Source organism: Theropithecus gelada, chromosome 20, assembly GCF_003255815.1.
Source record: "Theropithecus gelada isolate Dixy chromosome 20, Tgel_1.0, whole genome shotgun sequence".
NCBI lineage: Eukaryota > Metazoa > Chordata > Mammalia > Primates > Cercopithecidae > Theropithecus > Theropithecus gelada.
In genome coordinates this window covers 40592872-40620477 of record NC_037688.1, presented here as the reverse complement: position 1 = coordinate 40620477, position 27606 = coordinate 40592872, and the positions used below count along the sequence as shown (strand labels likewise).

General features: G+C 42.0%; 1 protein-coding gene and 1 long non-coding RNA gene across 7 annotated transcripts in view; one reads left to right on the top strand and one right to left on the bottom strand.

Moving 5' to 3' along the window:
• LOC112613967 overlaps positions 1–24434 on the top strand; it is a 36015-nt gene extending 11581 nt beyond the window's left edge. Inside the window, exons 2-3 of the long non-coding RNA XR_003117021.1 lie at positions 22917–23022; positions 23225–24434. This is a non-coding gene — a long non-coding RNA (uncharacterized LOC112613967). The remainder of the gene's footprint in view (positions 1–22916; positions 23023–23224) is intronic.
• Positions 1–27606, bottom strand: part of CDH13 (cadherin 13) — a 1178066-nt gene that overhangs the window by 828579 nt on the left and 321881 nt on the right. The gene's annotated exons all lie outside the window — the stretch shown is intronic.

Sequence of the window (27606 nt, the reverse complement as noted above, 5' to 3'; positions counted from 1 at the left end):
GACATTCAACAAGTCTCTAGGAAGTTTCAAACTCCCACATCTTCCTGTCTTCTGAGCCCTCCAGGTCTCTAGGAAGTTGCAACATTTCCCACATTTTCCTGTCTTCTTTTGAGCCCTCAAAACTGTTCCCACCTCTGCTTGTTACCCTGTTCCAAAGTCACTTCCACATTTTGGGGTATCCTTATAGCAGCACTCCACTCTGCCGGTACCAATTTACTGTATTAGTCCATTTTCATGCTGCTAATAAAGACATACCTGAGATTGGGTGATTTATAAAGGAAAGAGGTTCAACCGACTCACAGTTCTGCAGGTCTAGGAGATCTCAGGAAATTTACAATCATGGTGGATGGGGAAACAAACACGTCCTTCTTCACATGGTGGCAGCAAGGAGAAGTGCCAAGCAAAAGGGGGGAACCCCCTACATAAAACCATCACATCTTGCGAGAACTCACTCATAATGAAATTACCTCCCACTGGGTTCCTCCCATTATACGTGGGGATTATGGGAACTACAATTCAAGATGAGATTTGGGTGGGGACACAGCCAAATCATATCACTCTGCATCTGGGTGACTTAATGCTGATGATAAAATGACTACTAAGCTTCTGGTTAATACCCTGGCCCTCACGTGCCTCCCAGGGCTGAGGGTTGGCTGCCTTACTCATCCCAGTGTTGTCCAGCTCTGCAGCCCACAAAGGACATTGGGTCCATGCTGGAACTCTCTATTTAGCAATCTCAGAGAGAGCAGGGCCAAGGGCAACTCAAAATGGAGCTCAATTTTGGGAACTTAGGAACCAGATTGGTGTGGAAGCCTTTAGCATAAATTTGTAAAGTGTATTCCAGAGGTATATTTAGTCGTTTTAAAAATTCTGTAAGAGGAAATATATAGCTTTTGTTTTCCTTTTCTTAGCAACATTTGTTGGGGGTGATTAGACTGTCTATAATAGACAGGACAAAGCCAGACTGATGGACCAAGAGTTCCAGGCTCTCTGCTCAGAACAAGCCAGTGTCTTTTGGCAATTGGAGACGAAGTCATCATCCCCTTCCTGCAATGCACCAAATGCAGCCCGGCCTGAGCAACAGAAATCCCAACTCCAAGTACTACCTGGCTAGCTAGCTGAGTTTCAGGCAGAATAATTTCTTCACAAATCAAACTCTTGCTTAGTCCTTTCTTTGTGCTCAGCACTGTGCTTGGTTTGGGGAATAAAAGAACCTCAGCAGCCCTATTTGAGAGTTAGAACCCCTCGGTGCCAAACTCACCTACATTCTTCACCATTTGCATGTCTGCAAGCAAGTCTCAACCTCCTCCTGCCTCAGTTTCTACAGCTGTAAAATGGGTATCTGGGGTTGTCTTGAGGTGTATTTCATCTAATGCACATGGAGCACTTAGCACAGGGACAGAGTAAATGACCAACGATTATTATTTTAATCCATCATGAAGATAACTGGAAAAGTATCTAAGATGCATTTTTGCCTGGAGCTCCAGTACAGTGAAGAAAACAGACATAGGAATCTACTGTTACAGTTGAGTGAGATATATTCTCTAATAGAGGTAGGAAGAGGGAGGCATAGGACCCCAAGGAGGAAGAATCCACCCCCACCTGGGCAAGTCAAAGTAGGCTTCAGAGGCCCAGGAAGTAGAACTGGTGTTTGTTAACTTCTTCAGAGCCCCAGCCCTTCAAAAGCCCAGGCCCCCTGGTGTACCTGCTCTGGAGTTCTATCTAATGAAGACTCTTTGACTGTCTCCTGAGTCATCTCCTTTTTAACTCTCCATAAATCTTATCGTGAAAAATACTTTTCTTGTCTCCCTCGTCAATGCCTTTGCATTTCTCCTTTGCTTTGTTACTGGCCTTCCAACCAGGGGCTTTCATCTCTTCACAACACAGAATCCTTACTGTGCTGTTTTCTATTGTTTATGCAACCCCTGTTATTCTCTCCCTTCGTGCATTATTTAGTCCTGGAAAGTGCTGGGGGAGAGAGCTTGGAGGAGAGATGTCAGTAAAATAAGTTGTATTCAACTGCATTATGCTGTGAAAAGCCCTAAAAGGAAACCCCTATTTTTCAGGGATGGGGGTATAGACAAGGGGAGTGGTTAAGGAGGGGAAGATTTCCTTGAAAATAATATATAAAGGCCTTTTCATGTAAATATGTGAAAACTGATTGTGGTACTTTATTCTTCAGATAGAAGAGCAAGGTCAGCAATGCATCCTGTATATTACAAGAAAAAAATCAAATTTTCTGTCTTCTGAGTTGAGGAATGTAAGAAACTATAATTATTATTATAATCATTGTGCTGATAAGAATAGTATCATTATGATGATTATTTATTGGGTGCCAACTCTATACCATTCACTGTATTAAGGGCTTTACATGCATGATCTCACGTAAGCCACATGGCAGTCCTATGAGGCAGGCAGTATTATTATCCCTGTCATAGGGAGGAGGACGCTGAGGATCAGAGAGGTTAAGAGCGTGCTTAGGGTCACATGGCAGCTGCGGAACTGTGACTGACACCCAGGTCTGACTACGACCATGACCCCACACTGCCTGCCACTGTCTGGGGCTCTCTCTTCCATGGAGCCCACACAGTCCTATGTCCTCACGAGGACCACTGGTTTTGTCTCCACTTACTCTCCATGCAGCCCCTTGGGAGCCTCATCTTGGGTTTCCTAATGATTTGTGCATCCTCTCCCGAAGACCAGACCATCCAACCACAGCAGCCAGGGCCCTAAGGCCACCCTGCATCTCACCTCAACCACCCTACCTGATTGGAAGGAATTCTGACTCTTTATTTAAGCCTTGTTGATGCTTTATACACATCGGGCTAAAAGAAATCAGAAAGATTAGTTGGGCCAAGTGATGCCAGGGCTGTGGATGTGAGGACTTCATAGGCAGCTATCAGAAATGTGGGCCTGGACAGCTGTTCTGAGACTGACCCAGTGCCCATTACGTCAAAGTCAGTCTGGGCGTAGTTTATGTGTGGCCTTCCTGTGGCTACTGTAACAAATCCCCAGGAACTTAATGGTTTAAAGCAACACAAATGTATTATTTTATAGTCCTGGAGGTCAAAAGTCTGACATAGAGACTCTTGGAGGCTCTAGGGACAAATCTGCTTCCTTTTTGTTTCACATGTTCTACATGCTGCCCACTTTCCTTGACTCCTGGCCCCTTCCTCAATCTTCAAAGACAGCAATAGAGCATCTTTTAGTCTCTCTCCAACTCTGGGTCTTCTGCCTCCTCTTTTTTCTTATTAGGAGCCTTGTGATTATACTGGGCCCACTTAGATAGTCCACGATAATCTCTCAATCTCAGAAATTTTAATCTAATTCCATCTGCAAAGTCCCTTTTGCCACCCAAGGTCACACATTTGCAGTTTCTGGGGATTAGAATGTGGATATCGTTGGGGTCATTATTCTGCCTGTCATATCTGAGATCCAGAAATTCCATTCCTAGGTATATATAAGCCAGGGAACCTCTCACACCCATTTGCAAGTGAATCATAAAGGGTATTGTTGGAGTTATTCAGGGTGTTAGGAACCAGAGACAACATAGGCATTCTACGTGGAGATAATGGAAAAGTGAAGGATGTGGAAGATGCAAGGACACACAGTGAATGGAAGTAACAACCTAGAGGCTTACACCCTGACATGAATGCATCTTAGAAAGAATGCTTAGGCCGGGCATGGTGGCTCACACTTGTAATCCTAGCACTTTGTGAGGCTGAGGCAGGCGGATCACTTGAGGTCAGGAGTTCAAAACTAGCCTAGCCAAGTAGAGACTGGTAGAGACTGGTGAAACCCAGTCTCTACTAAAAATACAAAAACAAACAAAAAAGTTAGCTGGGGATGGTGGCAGGCGCATGTAATCCCGGGGACTACTTGGGAGGCTGAGGCAGGAGAATCACTTGAACCCAGGAGGTGGAGGTTGCAGTGAGCTAAGATCACATTACTGCACTCCAGCCTGGGCAACAGAGGGTAACTCTGTTCAAAAAAAAAAAAAAAAAAATTATTAGAGAGGGAAAGCAAAAAACAGAATAAGCTGTGTGAGTATGTGACACAGGATCATTTACATCAATGAAACAGCTAAGTACAAAATTGCGACATGCACTTTGCATGAATACTGTATAAGCAAAAAGACATGTTTGGACACCTTGGTGATAGCTGCCTAGGAGAAGAGAAAAGGAAATGTTATGGGATAGAAGAATAAAAAGGAATAAAAATAAGTCTTGTTCAAATATCATCCCTTCCGTGAAGCCATCCTTGACCCGCTGAAGCCTCCAGGTAGAGGGGCACGGTTCAGTGGGCACAGGTCTTTAACAGGATTCTTGCACACTGTCTTGTGTCAATATGTTTGCATTTCTAGCTTTATGTGAGCTCCTTGAAAGCAGGGACAACATCTTGTTTTCCTTTGTATCTTTCAAGAGCAGCGCAATGCCTGCCTCACAGTAGGTGCCTAATATATGTTTGGTTAACTTGAACAGTGAACAGTGGGGAAACAAGACATCTGGAGCGGGTGTGTTACATGAGCTGACACTTAGAAAAATTTCTAAGGACACCCAAATGGGCTTTAAAGCTATGTTTGGAACAGAAAGTTGAATCATAAAGCCTGATTCTTGCAGGTGAGCAAAGGAGAAGGACGGCAAAGAGGATGGATGCAGACCTTCTGAGCATCTGTTCTGCTTCTAACTTCTCCAGACAAAATGCCAAGAAAAATGAGCATCAGAATAAAAATGCAGAATGAACATTGGTAGAAGGGAAAAGAAACCCCAAGTTGGATAAAGAGATTGTAAGACAGCATTTAATTGTTCTAAATAAATCCAATCCAAAAGAGTGGCAGAAATGCTGAGACAGAGGATAGAAAGTATCTCCAAATATTTCAAAAGGTGGCAGTAAATTCTGAGATTCTGTAATGAGACTGACATTGTTCTGGGTCAAGACTCCAGAACAGATCATTAAAGCAATGGTTTTGAACGTTTAAAAGAAAAATAAAGTGGTGATTCTTTAGACGCCTACAAGGGTTCATTAAAATCACGTTGTGCCTGAGTGACCTGGTTTCCTTTATGGACCTTAAATGGTAAAAAGGTAGAGACCTGTAGTAGATATTTTATACAGATTTCAGCTAAGAGTTTGACAAGCTCTTTCTCAGTGGTTTTAAACACAAGGCTGATTCTTGCTTTGACAACCAGTTCAGTTATCATGCCCAAATGGCTTGGATTCATGGAATGGTGCCAATCTACCACACATAATATTAAAAACAGCTACCATGTATTAAATGCTTACCACGTGACAGGCACTATCCTTGGCAATTCACATGGAGTTAAGCATTTTCAGTCCCAACTACTCTAGGATGGAAGGGCTGTTACTACCGCACTTTGCATGGGAGGGAAGTGAGGTACTCACAGGTGAAATAACTTCCCCAGGTCCCATGGCTAGCAACAACTGGCTCTGGAGACTCAGCTAACACAGCGTGTTATTCTGCTAGAGAATAGATGAGATGCTGGGCTGTCTGACTTTCAAAATGGAACTCAGAAATACAAGAGCCTCTGCAGAAATGGAATGAACAAAAGGAAATATTTTCTCTTGTCTTACCTTTCAATCATTCTCTGCTTCTCACCTAAACACAGCTCTCACACCCAGACTCTCTACTGAAAGGTATGCTGGGTCTTTCCAGGCCATTTCTTTATAGCAGATCTCTGTCATAGGGTCCTTCTCAGGGACTGTTTTCCTCCATTCTATTGGTCTGTTTCCCACAGACCAGGGGTTTTAACCCCTGGTCCTGACCTGTGCCTAATCAGTGTCCCCAGATTTCAGTTTTGGGATTTAGCCTCACCCTACATTGCTTCACCTGGGTAGACTCTCTTCTGATAAAAATCCATCTGTGCATATCTGGCACATATGTGCCAGTTGCTGTGAAATACAAATAAGCTTATGGCAGGGCCCAGCAATAATGGGACTTCCTGGGATCGAGGGTTAGTGCCTCAAGTAGCTGAAGAGGCTCCCCACACAGCTCATCCTCCTCTGAGCAGAGTAGTCACTGCAAACAGGGTTGTTGGCCATGCAGAATCCATCCCTGAAAGTCTGGGATTCAAAAGATACTTCCCTCCTCAAATAGGAGCAGGAAAAGGTAGCATTTAAGGGGCACAGGCACTTAAGGGGAAACAATCCAACTAACTTAAATGTTTGTGTTTTTTTTTTTTTACATTTAATTCTTATCTAAACAGACTTATCTATTTGGTACCATACTATGACTAGAATGAAACCATTTGAATTCAAGATTGAATTTGGGAAGAGTTTATATCAGAACTACATCCAGCCATCTTGTCATTTAATGCACACTAGTTGAATACCTGGTAGAAACAACAGGGTGAACTGGATTATGTCCAGAGTTTGGAGTCAGAGTTCTGGGTTAGATGCCTATTCTTTGATGCACTTGATAGATGGCCTTAATATCTCCACCCTGCACTTCTTTTAAAAATACAGGTGATGATACACATCTCATAGGGTTGCTAGAAACCTTATGCTTTGCTGTCCTAGGAGCAGACCCTGCAACAAGGATTCAAGTGTGTGAGGTTTATATGGAAGGTGATGGGAGCACTACATGAGAATAAGAGAACAGGAATGAGAGTGACAGCGAGAATAGGAAACGAGATAAGGTAGGGAAAGCAGCCAACAAAAGGGCTGTTATCAAATCAACTGTCAATATGGATAACTAGAACTGAATCCTGGTGGTGAATTATGGAAGCCAGTTTAAAACATAAGCCTTAGAGTTATCACATTCAAAGGGTGAGAGAGTTGGGGTATTTATACACCTGCTACTGCTGGTCTTTGGTTGAGGCCTGGCTGTTCTCAGAATGTGTTTGCTCTCCTGCAAGTAAATTAGGCCAGTATGCCCTAGAATGGTAAAAAGAAGGGATATAGGTGGAGCATCTACAGTGTCTCCTAGGGATTTTGCAAGCTAGTCTATGTGAAAGCCTTTTAAAAATTTATTTATACATTCAACAAATATTTTAAACATGCCTACACTCTGAGTAAGTACTGAGGCACTGGGCATTGGAAGGTAAACAAGTGCTCTTGCAATAATTTTACTAAAATTTCAAAGGTAAAGTAAGTCATTATAGTCATTATAGTTAATACTAAAGAATGCTCTAATAGGGAAATAATAGAGGGGACTTTGGTAAATACAGCACTGCAACTTAAACTATTATACAGATCAAGCAGCTCTGCCTTACACTCAAACAAGAAAGGTTTAAGCTGAGTCCTTAAGAATATGCACTGTTCACAATAGCAAAGGCTTGAAACCAACCAAAATGCCCATCAGTGATAGACTGGATAAAGAAAATGTGGCACACATATACCATGGAATACTATGCAGCCATAAAAAAGGATGAGTTCATGTCTTTTGCAGGATCATGGATGAAGCTGGAAACCATCATTCTCAGCAAAGTAACACAAGAACAGAAAACCAAATACCACATGTTCTCACTCCTTAGTGGGGGTTGAACAGTGAGAACACATGGACACAGGGAGGGGAACATCACATACCGGGGTCAGTCAGGGGGTGGAGGTCTAGGGGAGGGATAGCGTTAGGAGAAATACCTAATGTAGATGACGGATTGATGGATGCAGCAAACCACCATAGCACATGTGTACCTATGTAACAAACCTGCATGTTCTGCATATGCACCCCAGAACTTAAAGTATAATAAAAAAAAGAGAAATACTAAATGGAGTATTAAGAGAGGTGTAGAAGTGGACTTTCTGACAAAACAGTAAAACATGCCATATTAGGAAGAAGTTTCCAGGAGAGAAGAGTTTGCCAGACATCTTGTTTTTGGCTGTGGCAGTCCATTCCCTCACCTGGAAGGCTCTTAAAGAACTAAAGAAAAATTTAAAAATATTTTGTGCAGGGACTAGCTTGATGCTCCTCAACCAGGGGTAATTACTATTATTATTATTTTTTTTTGAGACGGAGTCTTGCTTTGCAGTCCAGGCTGGAGGTGCAGTGGCATGATCTCGGCTCACTGCAAGCTCCGCCTCCCAGGTTCACACCATTCTCCTGCCTCAACCTCCCGAACAGCTGGGAATACAGGCATCTGCCACCATGCCTGGCTAATTTTTTGTATTTTTTTAGTAGAGACGGGGTTTCACCATGTTAGCCAGGATGGTCTTGATCTCCTGACCTCATGATCTGCCTGCCTTGGCATCCCAAAGTGCTAGGATTACAGGCGTGAGCCACTGCACCCGGCCAAGACATTTTGATTGTCATGACTGGAGTGGTACTAGTGGCATCCAGTGGGTAGAGGCCAGGGATGCTGCTAACATTCTATAAGGTATCCCCTCAGAACAAAAGATTACCTCATTCAAATTGTCAATATTGCCCACGTTGAGAAACTATGGGCTAGCCCCATAATCTTTACACTCTTCCAGAGAGAAGCTAGGAAGCTGCTTAAAAAAAGAAAGAATATGCAGAAAATAGCCAGAGAAAATGAGGGATTTCCTAAGGTAGGTATTCAAGTAATAAGAAGACCTTGAGGTGGGAGAGATCAGGGGTCAGCAAATGATAGCCCTAGGGTAAAATTCAGCCCTACGTCTATTTATATGAATAAAGTTCTGTTGAAATACAGCCACATTCATTCTTTTATGTATTGTGTATAGGGTCATTAGATATACAGTAGCAGAGTTTACTAGTTATAAGAGAAACTGTATCACCTACAAAGCCTACCTGGCCCTTTGCAGGAAAGTTTGCTGGCCTTTGGTTTACACAATGACCTAGATATAGATTCTAACACATTTTAAATAATCAAAAATGTTTATTATTTCTTTTTTGTTTGAGACAGAGTCTCATTCTGTTGCCCAGGCTGGAGTGCAGTGGTGCGATCTTGGCTTACTGCAACTTCTGCCTCCAGGGTTCAAGCGATTCTTCTGTCTCAGCCTCCTGAGTAGCTGGGATTACCATGCCCAGCTAATTTTCATATATTTTGTAGAGATGGGATTTTGCCATGTTGTCCAGGCTTGTCTTGAGCTCTTGAGCTCAAGCAATCCTCCCCTCTCAGCCTCCCATAGTGCTGGGATTACAGGTGTGAACTGTAATCCTTATTATTACTTAATGTAAATATATGTAAGAACCCATTTGTGAAAGGCTCACAGCCTACTGAGGGGAGCAGAGTGTCAAAAATAGTTATAACACCATATGACTGATGCTATAACAAAAGCCTATACTGGGGCTTCTAGAGCTGCCAAGAAGAGAACAATTCATCCTGCCTGGGTGGGGCAGGGAGGATGGCTTCACAGAAGGAGAGATGGGTCTTGGAGTCTAAATCCATGTTTTCAGGATAATGGAGGGAATTACACTGGAGTGTGTTAAAAAGAAGAGAGAAATCAAAACGCATGAAGGGTTCAAGAAAGATTTCAGTTTACCTCCTTGTGCCTCCGAGCCACTGGCAGGGTCATGAATACGGCTTCTCAGGAGAATTGTCACTTAACCCCCTTCATCCCTACTACCAGCTTTTAAAAAAATTCTTATTTCAAGAGTTAGTCAGCAAGAACAGACAGTAACTGGACCACTGGGTCTGAGGCCTTCTTGGAAAATTACACATTTTCTAGATAAAGGATGCAGTACACGAAGGTAGAAGGTGGCAGATTTTAAGTGAAGCAATAAAAGTTGATGTGCTAGGATACTTGAGTATAAAAACTGCACGTTAGGCCTCCCACTGGACAAATTGTAGACAATTGGAGCACAAGAATAAATAAGGGTAGCAACAGATTGTTACCCTACAGAATAAAAAAAGAATCCATAAAACCATAGTAATAAAACTTTTAAAATTGGAAATAAATTAATAAGTTGGGGGGAGCTTTTCCTTAAAATAGAATGCCAACAAATAAATGTAGAAGGACCCATGCCATTAGAGAATCACCATTTGGTAACCATAATGGTAAAATTTTTTTTGTTGGGGCGGGGGGCAAAAATTATCAATGAAGCCTAGAATCAGTGGCTGAAAATACAAAAAGAAACAAGGTATTTGTGTAGTCTGGAAATACCTCCTTCCAAGACACTTGTTGGTTATAAAGGAGGAAAAATTAAATTCATATAGGAGAAACCTGGCAGACACCACCTTAAGTAAGTGATCCAAGTTAATGTCATCAGTAACGACACAAAAGCCTGCTACATGCTGCCTGATATGAAGCACTGAGAAGGACACAATACTGCCATGATGTTGCCACAAATGCAACAACTGCTGGGACCAACCGTGAGGGCAAGCTGGGGGGTCTCTGTTCTCTGACGTGGCTTTCCAACGGCCTTGCCATCACTCCCGTAGGAGTGTGAGTTCAAGGACTTCAGAATTGTAAGGCAGGAAAATGCCATTCCTGTTGGCTTCCCATGCCAAAGGGAAATGGGTACTTCATGCATTTCACTAACACATACCGAGTAATCATCTAGCTTTACGGACTGCTTCTGTGCACTGGGAATTGTACTAGGTGTTGAGCATTCAGGGTGCAAATATGAAGCAGGTATGAACTCAGTCCTATGGAGCATACACCCTAATGGGGATGTCAGGTTTAAATAAATCATTACAGAATTTGTTATACAATTAAAGTTGTGATTAGAGCTACAAAGGGAGGGCAGACTATGAGAAAATGTTACAGGAAATAGACTCACCTAAAATGTGGAGGTAGAGGGGAGTTTGTGAGGATGTGATGGGGTAAAGCCATGTGGGGGAGGGTGGCAGAGATTATTTAGGTGTTGAGAAAGGAAGTTCCTTGCTTGTACTTTCTTTCCAGCGGTTTCTTTAACCTGGATCGAATCTTGGGAGACACTGAACAAAATAACCAACCTATCATCTTAAACTATGTCATGGTCGTGAAAGACAGAACAAAGCTGAAAAACTTTTCCAGATTAAATGACTCTAAAGAGACGTGAGATCTGAGGCAATGTTAAATCCTGGATTAGATCCTGGACAAAAATTTTTTTTTGCAATTAAAAAAATTAGTGCGGTAATTGGATAAATCCAAATAAAGCGTGTTGATTAGATAATTTTTAATAGTATTAATTTTCTGATTTGATCGTTGTTCTGTGATTCTACGAAAGAGAAAAAATATCCTTGTTTTCGGGAAATGACACACTGAAGATGAGGGGGAAAGGGGCATCGAGTCTGCAATTTTCTCTTAAATAGTTGGGGGACGGAGGAATAATTAAGTAAACGTGATAATATGTTAACATTTGAAAATTTGTACTGAAAGTATAAAGGAATTACCTGCATTATTTTTGCAACTTTCCTGTAAGTCTGAATTCGTTTCAAAATAAAAGGTTAAAAATAAAAACCCTGTATATTATAGAAGACAGATTTACAGAACAAAGGCTCTAGAATCAGACCAATCTGGATTGGAATGTTTGAGCCCAGACTGACTGGCAGTTATGACCTTAAATATGTTATCCAGCCTCTCTGAGCCTCAGTTTTCTCATTAATAAAATAGGAAAAATAGTATCTACTTCTCAGGTTTATGTAAAGACAATGCAGTTACTATAAGTAAAATTTTACACAGTGCTGCACAATGCCTGAGACTGCCTGCCAAGGTACCTCTGAGGCTAGCCAAGACGCTTGGTCGACTTGTTGACTGATTGGTTGACAGGGATGCTTTCATGCCCTGAGTAACTCAGGCTTTACATGTGCACTTTTCTCCATTGGGCAGCTATGCTACCAGATTCCAACTTTGTCTTTAAAATACTCCTCCATATGTATGCAAGGAAGACAATGTAAACCAGGGGGCTAATACTCCAAAATAGGTTTTAAAATAAAATAAAGTTTACTGGCCGGGAGCAGTGACTCATGCCTGTAATCCCAGCACTTTGGGAGACCGAGGCGGGCAGATCACTTGAGGTCAGTAGTTCAAGACCAGCCTGGCCAACACGGTGAAACCCTGTCACTACTAAAAATTAAAAAAATAATATGGGGCATGGCAGGAGAATCCCTTGAACCTGGAGGCAGAGGTTGCAGTGAGCCAAGATCACACCACTGTACTCCAACCTCGGTGGCAGACTGAGACTCCATCGCAAAAAAATAAATCAATAAATGAATAAATAAATTAACTTATCAGTATTCAATTACAAATGCTAAATATGTTTGCAATGGAATATTTGAAAAATAAAATTAGAAGAAATGTACATTGATAGTTTCATCCAAAGATTAAGTCACACACACGTAAAAATACTCCATAGAAAACTTAAATGAGAATAAAACCAAACTAAAAACTTAGCATCTTTGTCTTTTCCAAAGTGGCTACTTGTTCAGCTCCAGCTCAGAAGAGCATTCTCTTTGCTCGCTCAGTTCTCAGGCTTTGGAGCGATCGTGTGGGGAGGGAAGAAACAAAGTATTAGTAAAAAGATGAGGAGTACTTTCTGGTGGGAAAAAGAGACAGGTGAGGGGTTTGGGCTGGAAGCAGAAGTGGAATGGGAGAAATTGCAGAGGGAATGTGAGAAAACACTATTCCAGGTGACAGAGTGGATCGGTTTTAACATTTTTGAAGAAAGGGGAGCTACTTTTTATTTACTTTGAAGTCTCAGACTGCTTTCTTTGACAGCGCTCAGTGATTGCTAAACTTACGTCACCTGGTGCTTCCACCGTCCTTCTTCGCTCCCAGTGTGGGGTGGCATTCTTGAAAGATAATCCAGAAGGACTTCTCACCCCTGCCAGCCATTCCCCTATATTCTCCACTAAGGCACTAAAAGTTAGTGCCAGCATGTCCTAACCAGGACAGAAACAAGGAAGAACAAAACCCAGGATCAGTCATTTTGACAGGAATGGATTCAGTAAAATCTGGGTGGGAAATGATATTTTTCCTGTTGGATATATTTTATAACTGTAGGTTATATGTTACTTTTTAAAACGCACAACTTCTAAATTACGCTGGCTACACCTGACCTCTATTAACCCCTGGAAGCTTTACATATATTTTCTCAGTCCCTTTATGAAGAAGTGTTATAAGTTGGTGTCTGTCCTTTATTTCAAATAAGGAGAATGATGTTGATAAAGTTCACCCACTTAAATCCACATGGTGGATGGAAAAAAGCCATGGCCTTTATTAATAAAGAAAGCCTGTGTGGCCCTTATCCAACCTGGACAATTACCTCCTCTCTCTTTCTCTTTACTTCTCCCTGGAGGTTTAATGGGATAAGCCACTGTCTGCTTTCTAAGAGGGCTACCTGCTGTCACAGAATCCCCAATCGTTATCACCGAAGTACATTGATGGTGTTTTGAGATGCCGTGTACTTGATATTTTCCTTTTCAGTCTAGTAAGCCCTTTGGGATCTTTCAAGATAAAACCATTTCATAAATGTAGCTGTATTACAGAGTAAAATGCTTTATAGGGGACTTCAAGGAAATTACATTAGCCTATGCCTCTCTTTTATGGAGCTCCACCATTTAGATGGCTTTATTAATACAGAGCAGGCCCGCTATGGATTTATGAGATCTCAGTGATCTTCACTCCTTTTTCTCTTTGGCCTGTGTTCCTGTTCCAATGTTTGAGGGTCATATTGTACAAATCCAGAGTCATGGCATTGAGCACACAAAGCGACTCGGGGGGGTCTCAAAAGCCCGCAGCTCCACCGGGCACTGGTGTTCCCTGTGTGAACAGCGGCGTGTGGGACTCCCACAAAGGAGCCGCTGATGTTGCATTGCTGAGTCCAACTGTGAGAGTAAGCTGGGGGTCTCTGTTCTCCGACCTGGCTTTCCAGTGCCCTTGCCATTGCTCCCGTAGGAACATGAGCACAGGGCTTCAGAAGTCAGGCAGGAAAATGCTGTTCCTCCGGGCTTCCCACCTCAAGGGGAAATGGGTACCTCATGCATGTCACTAACACATACAGAGTAATCATCTAGCTTTACGGACTGCTTACTGTGTACTGGGAATCGTACCAGGTGTTCAGGATTTAGGGGGCAAATACAAAGCAGATATGAACTCTGTCCCCATGGAGCATGCTTCCTATTGGGGAAGTCAGGTTTAAATAAATCATTATAAAATTCGTTATATAATTACAGTTATATAAGGGGAAGACAGACTATGAGAAAATGTAAGAGGAAACAGACTCACCTAAAATGTGAAGTTAGAGGGGAGTGTGTGAGGATGTGATGGGGTAAAACCATAGGACACAGGGGACAGGGATCATGTAAGAGGTATTGAGAAAGGCCATTCCTTGCTGGTACTTTCTTTCTGGTTATTTCTTTTATTTTCTTTTTTGTTTTCCTTTTTTTCTTTTTTTATTTTTTTGAGATGGAGTTTCACTCTTGTCACCCAGGCTGGAGTGCAAAGGTGCATTCTTGGCTCACCACAACCTCTGCCTCTCAGGTTCAAGCGATTCTCCTGCCTCAGCCTCCCGAGTAGCTGGGATTACAGGTGCCTGCCACCACATCTGGCAATTTTTTTTGTATTTTTAGTAGAGATGAGGTTTCACCATGTTGGCCAGGCTGGTCTCGAACTCCTGACCTCAGGTGATCCACCTGCCTCAGCCTCCCAAAGTGCTGGGATTACAGGTGTGAGCTACCGTACCCAGCCTATTTCTTTAATATCATATATGTTGGCTACAGGGATAAAGATCAGAAAGTTTTAGGTGTTACTAGAAAAATATACAAATGATCATTTGTTAATTACAAGTAACTTTTACAAAAGAAAGAAAAATAATCACACATTTTCCTAAATTATTATTTTGCTTATATATCATTTCCCTAATCTAATTTTTATAAAGATATATGTCTTGGGTTCTAGGTCATTAGTGAACATTAGTAAATGAAATTATTAAAATTTTAAGTTTGTTTCTATTTCACATGTCTTGCATTTCACAGCGAATCAAGCTCAGTACTGTTACAAGATACTGACACCTTGAGATGTGAAAAACCAAAAAATTTAATGAAACAACCAGTTTTCAGAAATGAAATGTGGACGGAAGAATCATCACTGGGTGTATTGCTTGAGCTTCACGACTTCCTTGCCCTGGCCAAGGGTTCAGAGTTTCACCTGTATCTTTGTCAGATTCTCTTCTAGATCTTCCTAACCCCAACTCCTGTCCGTCTTTGGCCTTATGAGTTGCATGCATCCTATCCCTTCTCATGGACCCAATCTCTCCTAATTTGCTTTGGTGAATTTTGCAACCAAAGGCACAGGCATCTGTATCAGTTACCTATTGCTGCTGTACCAAATTACTACAAAAACCTTGTGGCAAAAAAACAATAGTGATTTATTCTCTCATACCTCTGGAGGCCAGAAGACCTAAATCAAGGTGTCAGCAGGACCAGGCTTTTTTGGAAGTCTCTAGAAAAGGATCCTTCGTTGCTTCATCCATCTCCTGGTGGATCTGGGAATCCTTGGCTTGGTGCCATATTGCTGTAATTTCTGCCTCTATGGTCATATCACCCTCTCCCCTGTGTATCTGTTTTCTTCTATGACTCTTACAAGGCCGCTTGAAATTCAATTTAGGATACACTCAGATAATCCAGGATTATTTGATCTCAAGATCCTCAACTTAATTACCTCTGCAAAGACTGTTTCCAAATAAGCTCACATTCACTGGTCCCTGGGATTTGACATGGGTGTCTTCCAGCGGGCCACATGTCATAGCATCCATGTTATTTTACCATGGATTTACACCCAGGAAAGGGGTGTTTCCCAGGGCTTCCATTAAACTAGGGTTTCTCTACCTTGGCACTATTGATGTTTGGGGCCAGATAATTCTTTGTGGTGGAGGCTGTCTAGTGCACTGCAGGAGGCTGAAAAGCATCACTGACCTCTACCCACTAGATGCCAATGGCAGCCCCCCCATCCCAGCTGTGACAACCAAAAGTCTCTAGACTTTGCCTTTTATCCTCTGCAGAGGCAAAATCACCCCCAGTTGAGAACCAAAGACAGGATCAATTAGCACAGTACCATAGACCAGTTTGTTCTCATTCCTGGCTGTATGTTGGAATAGCATGGGTAACTTTGAAAAATACTGAGAACAGAGTCCATCCTAGAGGATCTAATTTAGTTAGTCTGGGGTAAGGCCCAAGTATCAGTAGTGGTTTTTTTTTTGTTTGTTTGTTTTTTGTTTTTTTTTAAGTCCCTTGCTTATTCTTATGGACAAAAGACTGTGAATTGCTGATAAAGACAGTAGGGGCTTCATAACAGTTTGTTCAATTGCAGCAAGCTCATGTCAACTCTTTTGCAAATTATTTGGGGCCTTCATTTCATTATGTATTGAGATTTACCTAGTGGAAAGAAGCCTAAAGAAAAGAAGAACATATTACTTCCTTTCTCTTCTCCGCTTCCTCAGAACCATACGTTAGTGACGTTTCCTTTTCCAAGGATGGCCTCTGAGGTGGGCACCTGGGAAAAAGAAGGGCAGCTGTAAGCCAAAGGCCTGAGTGTTAGGCCTGGCTACCCCATCTCCTCATTGACTTGTGGTGGGAAGTCCCATTTCATCTCTGGGCCTTGGTGTCCTTGTGGGGAAGGTGGAATGTGAGCTGGGATGAAGCCTGAGTTGGATTCAGCGGCTCTGTGCTGGCGACAGCTCAGGGGATGTGGGGAGGCGGTGGCAGTTGCAGAGTCATGTGGCTAGCGATAGATCCATAGAAATGGAGCATCTGCTTTGGCCTCAACTGTAGCTCACGGGAGTCATTGCCAAGGCAGAATCCAATGTGGAACGTTCCAGCAATGAAAAAACTATCCATATTTTGTATTACCCTTTTAAACCCTCCAAATCACAATATAAAACAGAAATATGTGTACTAAAAACGATTTGTATGGAATTCTTCCTAGAATTAAAAATCACAATAGACTTGTTTATGTTAATAATGATTATTTTTTTAAAAGATTAAAGAAACATTACGACTTTGCTATGGACAAATGAAAGACAAAACCTTCTCTATGATGTGCTTATACAAAGAACTTCCCCAAAACATATCAGAAATGAGCCTCCGTGAGACTTGGGTGCGCATTGCTCTTTGTTTCTGCTTTGCACATTCTTGTGATTACTGTACCTGCTATATTGAAATGGAAACTCAAGGTGTCATTTTGTGAAGCCCAGAAAGTGAAAAAAGATTGTTCTTGAGATTGAGTGGATAGCTTTTGCCTGTGATTATGCCATGCTTTGCACTGGGCATATTTATAGACACTGTCCTTTTTCACTTTCTCTCCAGCTTCCCACATCTCCCCTTGGCTCCAGACTCTTATTTCTAAACACCCACCCAAGGTTTCCACTGTAGAATTTAACAGGCACTCATCTCTTTCCCATGTCATCTCCCATACCTGTCCTCCCATTATCAAGACAAATAGGTACACCACGAACCACCATCCTCAAGCCCAAACCATAGAAATCCTCCTTGAATCCTTTCTCCCAATTTCCACAAACAATTCAGCAGCAACCGTCAATTATACCATCAATATATATCCCTTATCCTACTGCTTCTCATCATCTCATCTCAACCATACCCATCCATGCTATGACTCTCTCTCTCATCTCTCACCTGAACCACGGCAGAGGCTCCCTTCTGATCTCCCTGCTCCTGAATTTGCCCTCCATACTGGCATTCTTGATCCATCATCCAGAGAATGTTTTTGAAACATAAATAGGATTGCATCACCTTACTGCTCAAAACTCTTCAATAGAATCTAAAATGGTATAGCCACTCTGGAAAACAGTTTAGCAATGTTTTTTTTTCTTAAGTCAAACAAAACATGCAGTTATATAACCCAGACATTGCACTTTTGGGCGAATTCATCTCAGAGAAAGAAAACTTCCATTAAAAGAAAAATCAGTACACAATTGTGCATAGCTGCCTTACTCATAAATGCTAAAACTGGAAGCGAACCAGATGTCTTTCAGCAACTAGATAGTTAAAAACAACAACAACAACCGTGTGGTACATCCATGCCATGCAATACTACTCGGAGATATAAAAGAATTTACAAACTTACATAGCAAATAGAACCTTTGCAGGTGGAATGTGGATTAATCAGCTGACCTTAACATAAGAAGAGGCGCCTAACTTTCCCAGGTGAACACAATGCAATCACAAGGGTCCTGAAAAGTAGAAACACAGGTGGAAAAGAGTGCAAAGGAGATGTAACGACTCAGAAAATGGCTGGAGAGATGCAACTTTTGTGGCTTTGGAGATGAAGGAAGGGGCTGTGAGCCTCTAGAAACTGGGAGAGGGAAGAAAGTAGATTCTCCCTTGGGCCTCAGAAAGGAACCAAAGCCATCCAGACATACATGGGTTGCTTTAAGCCACAAAGTTTGTTGTGAATTGTTACAGAAGAAACAGAAAACTAATACAGGAGGCAAAACATCATTTCCCAGTGCCCCCCCCCTCAAAAATCACCATGCAAGTTTGAGTGAAATGAATGTCCGTTAATTATATTGCCATCACCAATGCTTTCCTGTGTCTGTCATCTTTTTAAACAAAACATGACTTTGAAATGTAGAAAAGATTTGGAAGGTAAACATGAATTGTAAAGTAGAGGCTTTCCAAATAACAGGGGAAATTTTCTTGTTGTGTATGTGCCATAACTGTGAAAGATAATTACTTATATCCAAAAGGGGAATGTCAGGTATTGGTTACAGCTGTCAGATCATGAACACTGCTGGGGAAGCCTTGTTCCTCGCCAAAATACTGTCCTGTGTAGACTTCAGCAACACTGCAGAACATTGTACATTTGATCTTCAGTCTTCTCTTTTTGCACCAGGAAAACCTTGGGGGTAGATTTCATTGGTTCATAACCACTTTAACATCTTCCCAGGTGGAAGGTTTCATTCATACCTCAGGCTGAGTACACCTAAGATGTGCTCGTTCACCCAGGTGAATGCACTTGAAGGCCTTCAGGCAGGGCATGCATTGCATTGTTGGCCCCAAGTTAACCATCTCTCCTTCCTGCTTTTCACCTGACTGCTACTGGTCCCTGAAGACAATGGAGCCTGTGACCTGTGGCTGGTGACTCCTGGGTCAAGTGACTCCTAAACGGATGTTTTGAACTTAGACTTCTCTACAGAGCTGCAGACCTGGCTATCTGATGCCTGTTTAATATCTCCATGTGTGAATCCCTTGACCACTCAACTTGACCACGCCTAACATTGTACTCATTGTCTTCCTCTCAAGCCCTCTCCTCCCCTACTGCGTTTTCCATCTTGGTGAACCATTCTATCAAATCATCAAATTGTTGAGGATAATTTGCTACATTTCTATCCAGTCCATCTCCCTGACACTGGACCATCACTAGGCCCTTTCCATTATGCCTTCTAAATTTTTCTTCACAGCAGCCTCTCCTTTCTATCCCTACTGCCTCTGCTGAAATTCATGCTTAAATGGGGGAATTTAAGTCAGCTCATATTTATCAAGCATGAACGATATATCAGATACTCTTTTAAGTACTTTTATGTGAAGCATCTCAGCTATTCCTCCCAGGAAAATTGTTAAGTAGGTATTCAAGTTATTGTCATTTTTAGAAGCAGAGGTTGGTGCTAAGAGAGGTCAAGAATCTTTTCCAAGATCTGACAGCCAGAAATGGGTAGAATTGGGATTTTAGGTTAGGTATGGCACACAGCAGATTCTGAGTACTTAGTTACTAATCTGTGAGTTTACTAAGAGAAAGACAGAGCTGTGGTCCCTCATCCACCTCTGCCACCTCTCAGACAAGTGTGAATATCTTAGGCCAGGTAGATTAAGAACAAAGTGAAGAGGAGTCTTCCACTGGACTCCTTTTGTCTTGCCTTATGAAGAAATAAACATTGACAAAATTATGAGTGCACATTTTCCAGCTATCGTGTCTCCAAAAGAAGCAATAACTAGTCATAGTGGAAACAGTTTAAGAAATATTAATTGTAGTAACTAATACTAGAGATCGTTTATTAAATGCTCATCATTGGCCAGGCATTTCCTAGGCAATTTCTAGATACTATCCCACTTAATGCATATAACATCCTTGTGGGAAAATAAAGCTCAGGAAACTTAGGGAATTTGTAAATATCACATTAATAAGTGATTACACATACAAACCTTTCTGAGTCCAAGCTGCTGTTCTTAATCACCAAAGTATACTGCCCTGCACATTTGTTCAGCACAGAGGGTGGATTCAGAAGATAGCAGGCGGGGCATGTACATGTTATGGGTACTCGGGAGGCCCATGACTTCTCTAAATTTTATTTGTAAAGAGGGCATGCTATTGCCAACATACTAGTGGCCTTTATCTATCTTGAATTTCCAATATCTGACATTGTTGACTTGAAAATTTGTTTAGTTAGCAAAAAGTAGTGTGATTCCAGTGACCCCAACCCTGCCAGGATTGCCATGTCTGGAAGGAAAATGTACTTATTTCTTCGGATTAGTTTTACGTAAAATAGTTACCAGAAACTTCTGTTTGTCCCCCAAAGAAAGACCAATATCTCCTGATTTTCCTTGCAGCTAGATTTCATCATATGGTCAACAGTTGGCCAAGAAGATATGAGGAGAGGTGGTAGATGCAACTTTCCACTTGTGTATTTCAAGAGAAGGGATATGGTTCCCCTTTCCCCTTCCCCACTGACTGGGATAAGATGTGGATGTGGTGGTGAGTTGCCTGGGGCCATGAGGACACAGGCTATATTCCAAAAAATGCCACAAAATACGAGGGAAGCCAGGTTTTAAAGATTCAGCTTCCTATACATCTCTCAGACAGATTTATGTCTCTCCATCCCTGCCTCCACTTCGTCTCTAAGTGACACAGTGGGGCCACCACGTCAATCTAGAACTGCTCCTGCCTGAATCATCACTTGAGAGAGTAATATGCATCTATCTTATTGAAGCCACTGACATTTGAATCTTTACTATGGCATCCAAACCCATATCTTAACTAACAGAAATCCACTGAGACACAAGCTATTGAAAAAGTACTTTTTAAAGCTCATTCTATGCAAACTTTCCAGTGTGAAAGAACCTGCCACATTCTAGGGTTAGAGAGAGATTTGACTTGGCTCTGCTCAACATAAGCATCTGGTAAGGGATTGGGTAAAAATGAAATCAGAGAAGTCATCAGGGGCTGGATCATGAAGGACAGGCTCTGCTGTGTTAAAGAAAATGGACTTAAACCTGGGGGTAATGACGATCCAAGAGGAGTTCCAAAGGGTGTGGAAGGATACACCTGAGCTTGAAAATAATCCTTCATCTGCCATTTGGAACAAGGCTCTGATGTGTTAAAGAAAATGGACTTAAACCTGGGGATAAGGATGATACATGAGGAGTTCCAAAGGGTGGGGCAGGATACATCTGAGCTTGAAAATAATCCTTCAGCTGCCATTTGGAGCAGAAATTAGAGAGTAAAGACTAGAATTAGGAAGAAAAGTTTGCAAGCAAGAGATAATGGTGGTTTAGATCTAGGATGAAGATGAGGACAGAGAGAAGCAAATCTGTCAAGAGAGAAGTAGAAGGTTAAATGATGAAGACCTGCCTGACTTGTGGATAGGTGAGAGAAGCCTGCAGAAATACCAAGAATCATGCCCATGTTTGTGGTTTTGGCAACAGCACGGTGAGTAGCACCCTTGATTTGCTAAAATAAAAAGCATACAGTGGAAAAAATGTTTGGGGCTCGGTTGAGGGTGGAGGTTCGTGGGGAGATTGAGTTTAACTTTGCACTTGTGTAGTTTGATGAGCTATGGGACATCCAAGAGGCAGTGTCTAGTACACAGAGTTAAAAAAAGAATAAATCCAAGACTGAATGTCAGTGATGACACAGACTTTTGCATATTTCATAGTAGTATTTGATTATGCTAGGTGGAGGACACACCTAAGGCATTCTTTGTCTCTATATTTACACTGCAAGCCCCTCCTGGAGAAGATGTTTTCCACTTCTTCCTTGTGTGGCATTTGTGAGCAGAGCTCGCCTTAGATTCAGGGTGAATGATAGGAATGTAGTAGCTGCTTGTGATGGAGAGAATCCCAGCAATGACTAAATGCTGTGTCTTCTAGTGCAGTTTCCTTCAAAGTTTATTTTTCTCTAATGCAATTGTATCTGGTTTTTGTCCCCCAACTTTATTCATAGCACCTAACACAGTGACCGACTCACAGCAGGTGCCAAATAAAAACAAAAACGAATGCATGTTGAATGAACTGCCACCTGTATATGCTTTAAAATCTAGCTACTTAGAAACTGCAGGCCAAAAATGTTTTTGATGAAAGCATGCATCACTACACCCAGTAGGGTTAACCAGACAACCCATAATCATAAACTAAATGGATAATTATGAAACAAAAGTATTAATCATTTGTAAGTAAAAAGCAAGTACAGGCATTAAAATCCAGGATCTACTCGACTCTGATAATGTACCAATAACATCCTTCTTGAATGTTTTAGGAATTCTGGAAATCTATCTTTCCAAGCGTCTGATGGTGATTTTTCTCCTTTGCCAAACAGTGTGAGGCAGGCATCTTGCTTAATTAAATAGCAAATTAAAATCATAAATAAACTCTAAGACTGCTTGGAAAAAGAATCTGGCAGTTCCTCAAAAGGTTAAAAATAGAGTTGCTGATAACCTAGGAATTCTACTCCTAGGTAGATGCACATCCATACCAAAGCTTATAGGCACATTTTCATAGCAACATTATTCAAAATCACCTAAAAGTGGAAACAACTAAAATGTCCGTCGAGCAATGAATGGATAAACAAATGTTATATATCCACGCAATGGAGTATTATTTGGCAGTGCAAAGACTGAAGTACTGATGCATGCAATGACAGGGATGAACCTTTAAAACACTATCCTAAGTGAAAGAAGGCAGGCACAAAAGGTCAGATATGATATTCAGTTTCTATAAAATGTTCATAAAAGAGAATGAGACAGAGAATGAGATTTTTTGGCTGCCAGGAGGTGAGGATGTAATGGTGGAAAATGAGGTATGACTCAGGGATAGTGTGTTTTTTTCCAGGAGATTTTAAAAAAAAATTCTAAAATTCATTGTGGTGATGGTTGCACAATTCTGTGAATAGACTGAAAACCATGGAGCTGTACACTTCAAAGGAGTGAATAGTATGGTATGTGAATTATATCTCAATAAAGCTGTTGTTTAAAAAAAAAACTCTAAGAACAAGGGCTCATTTGGTACATTATTGGACATTGGTAGCCTTCAGATATAGGCAGCAAAAAAAATTCTGTGGAAGAGTACACCATCACAAGCGCTTGGTGACTCTGGATCAGTTATTTCAACTTGTGAAGTCCTGGCTTCCTCTCTTGTAGGACAGAACTGCAGCAGGTGCTGTTGGTGTGTATTCAAATCCTTGTGCGTCACCAGAGGCTTTCTGGAAGCCCCTGTATCTCTGTAATTGAGGGCTTTCTGTAGCCACCGGAACATACGTGGCTCCTTCCTTTCCACGTGGTGAACTGGAAGTTCCGGGAAGTTGACTTCCCTGAAAGCAGCTTTGAACTAATTACAAACAGGAGTCGGAGGAGCAATACCCAGCTTCCTCGCCGACTGTGTGTTACAACTCAGAGGTATGTTCTACCCTATCCCCGGATATGTCAAGGAAGGTGGCATCCCAGGTGCCCACAGAGACAACCCGCCTTTCAATGCATCCTGGTGTTGGCTTCCTTGCTTTCCCCAGCTAACTTTCTTCATACGTACCAGTGCTTCTTGGCATTACCTCCCAAATAAACTACCTGAGCACATAAATGTCTGAGTCTGCTTCTGAAGGAGACCAACCTGAAAGAAGGGATAATCGGAGTGCCTTCCTCTTAGGTCTACTGGAAGGAAGAAATAAAATACTACATGGAAAGCGTTTCAGCACTATGTCTGGCCACTTAATAAATGTTACCTATTATCATTATTATTATTGTTATTACTAAAAACAAATAATTCACTGGAATTGTTTATCAGATCTCGGCCCATCTGGAAGCCTGTCTTGGCTTTCCTACATATGTGAGACATGCCAAGCTGGTATTGTGCTTATTATTTCACCACTGAGCACCCAGTTCATTATTTTCCATCCAATTGACTCCAGGTTTTCAAAGACTTTATCTAGCAAACTGCACAGATTAAGTAATAATTTATTTTCTCACCCATGTTTTATTAATCAAAGGCACATATAACTGCCAATCAGAGCTGCTGATCAGAATTAAATTACTAAGTTCACCATGCAGAGCTAATATCACTTCAGTCAAAAGCAAAACATCTTGATGTTTTTGTTTGTGAAGCTTTCTCACCTGTAAAAGTAAGATTAGATTAGATTTTCTGAAATATTTAAAATAGCTTGCAGACCTTCATTGCCACAATCAGGGTCTCCTAAGACCTAGAAATCCCATGTTGGCCATTGGTGATCTAATAAACCAAAATTCATTAAGAAGTATGTCTGCTTTTGCTATAAAAATTAGAGCAATAAAATCTTTATGGCCATATTTGCCAATAACCTTTCTGTATATGACGAGAAAATAAAGGATAAATGGATATTTAGTAATGTATTTTTTATCTTGACCTTTTCACAATGAAATATCCACAAATCTAAGAGAGGCTGGATTACACTAAGATGCTAGCCCACGCCAGGTTTCCTGCTATAATATCAAGAGATCATAGTCTATGAGGAAAAAGGAGAAAGAAATAAGCAGTTTGGAAGAGTACAGCAAAAGGGGATATCTAATTCTCTATTGCTTAAAACAAATGGCACTTGCTGGCAGTATGTTCACAAGCAGATGTGCTGAGTGCATTTGCTTAGCCTTCTGAATATACTCTCCCTTCTATACCCTGCTCTGTCCTTGGGCAGAGCACCTGGCAGCCTTGTCTTCTGGTTTCCAGCTGGCTTCAGTAAATTAGAAGCACTAGTGAGGAATCAGAAGTGGAGGGAGAACAAGACAGGGTGTCAGGTCTCCTGGTTACCTTCCTAAGGCTTCATACAGATCAGCATCTTGTGGCACCAGAGAGTGGAGAACGGGGGACAGTGGATCTGGAGGGGCCAGTGGGCTACAGTTGGCCTACCAGGATTCCTAACATGTAAAATAAATACCAAAAAGTTCACAGGGTTTGTATGAGAATTGAATCATCTGATCCACAGAAAATTGACCACACTGCCTAGCATGTAATAAGTAAACAGATATTAGCTAGTGTTATTATATTCAAGGATCTGAAGAAAAGTTATGGTTACTCTCTGCTTTGTGAATAGCAACAAGCCCTGTTTCTCCTATTGTGGGGATCTGAACTCATATTAGAGCCATCACTGCTCTAGGCAAGAGGATAACTTACCTGCCTGAACGCTGACCAACACTCATTGAAAGCCTAGTATTAACCAGGGACTGTAGTAATTACTTTTCAAGTGTTGTCTCAGCTTTGCATAGTAGAAATACCATAGCCAATGAGGTTTATCAGAGGTGCAATGATTATTCATTGAAAACTCGGGCCAGCAGGAGTAAGAAAGCTGCCCACGCTCAGATGGTACATGATAGGTAGAAGTGGCATTTGAACTCAGGCCCATGAGCTTCTCAGGCAGCACCCACGTTCTCCTGTTTACAAGAGACCAGTTCTTCAAAGTGAATCCTGAGCCACTTGATGGGCAAGGAATCAGGTTGTCTGAGTGTGGAAAAATGTCTACGCATTTATCATTGTCAAAACTCCTTTCGAGAAAATGTGCAGTAATTGTACATTTAATTCAGCCCCAGCACAACACAATGTTCCAGTGAAGTGTACAGCCAAGTGACATGTGTTGAGATGATGACCCTGTTGGGAGGGTGTCTTGTAAACCTCGCACTAAAGAAAAATGACCAACAAACACATGCAATGGTTTGTGGGCCTCATCTCTTTGTGGCAGCTCTGTGGCTCCTGGGAAGGAAATGGAACACTTAGGAAGACATACTGAGCCTCCTGGTTCCCATGGGTGTACGATACCTGAGCCAGGGTGTGAATTTATGTCCTTGAATATTCATCAAAATCCCCAGGGGGAGACAGTTATGGACATCAGAGCAAGCCTGGGTCCATGATGAACAGACCCTCTCTTTGGCGTTCCCTGGGCCTCCCTGCACTTGAGTCAAGCCTGGAAGAGTTGTGGGGAGCACATGGCAGCCCTGCAGATGCTGGCAGTAAGGGAACTTCTGCTTGGGTATCTCAACAAAATAGGACTCATTGCCACGGACTGAGCTCATGCAGCGGTCTCGCATAAGAACCTAAATGTGGTTCTTTTACATGATGCTTGCCAGCGTACCCAACGCCCTCAAGGTGAGCTGTGTCCTGGGCTTGGGAGGAGATGAAAAGTCCTTTCCTACTTCAGTCTTACCCATGCAAATAGCTGAATATCAGGACCCACTGCTTGTATCTATACCTCCAGCTCAGGATAGAACAACTCGTAGGAAGCAGATATCAGTTGATATTTGTTGACCAGGCACAGTGGCTGACTTGTAATCCCAGCACTTTGGGAGGCTGAGGCGGGTGGATCACGAGGTCAGGAGATGGAGAGATCGAGACCATCTCGGCTAACACGGTGAAACCCCATCTCTACTAAAAATACAAAAAAATTAGCCTGGCGTGGTGGCGGGCACCTGTAGTCCCAGCTACTCAGGAGGCTGAGGCAGGAGAATGGCATGAACCTGGGAGGCGGAGTTTGCAGTGAACTGAGATTGTGCCACTGTACTCCAGCCTGGGCGACAGAGCAAGACTCCATCTCAGAAAAAAAAAAAATGGTATTTGTTTCTGAATCAATGAAAAGCCACTTCTTCTTTGAGAGGACAGGCAGTCTTTCCTCTCCAGAGGCTGGGATGGGGTGAGGGATGTGGGGGAAGGAGATACCCTCCTTGCCAGCTTACAGTCTCACAATGATTCCACTGACTTTTGTAGGGGACAAAATTCTCACACATGTACACAAGCACACACACACTTGCACACCCCCCAAAACATGACCATTCTGACCTGTGCCGTCACTCCCTGGCCATTTAAGAGTGAGCCAAGGGAAGGTATCTGAGCTGAACTGGACCAATAAAATTATTCTTGAGGATGTGAAATTCAGGACACAGAAATATGGTGATGGGCAACATCTAAGCTGAAGCATATCAGTTGGAGAGTTCCGGATTCACATATTGCAGTGCCCAGACAGGTCTGGTTTCCTTCTTTTTATGATCAGGTGCTCCTTTGTGTCCATGTGCATACAACTCTCTCACTGCTGTGGGTTTCACTGCCCACCGCCTACCACCACCAACAAAAAAGATATGTGGGAGTTCTAACTCTCAGTGACTTTATTTGGAGATAGGGTCTTTACAGAGGTAATCAGGTTAAAATAGGGTCATGGGTAGACCTTAATCCAGTATCACTGGTATCCTGTATTAGTCCATTTTCACACTGCTGATAAAGACATATCTGAGACTGGGTAATTTATAAAGAAAAAGGTGTTTAATGGACTCACAGTTCCACGTGGCTGGAGAGGCCTCACAATCATGGTGGAAAGTGAAAGGCACATCTTACATTTGGCAGCAAGTGAAAAAGAATGAGAACCAAGCAAAAAGGGAGACCCCTTATAAAACCATCAGATCTCATGAGACTTACCACCACAAGAACAGTATGGGGGAAACCACCCCCATGATTCAATTATCTCCCACCAGTCCCTCCCATAACACATGGGACTTATGGGAGCTACAATTCAAGATGAGAT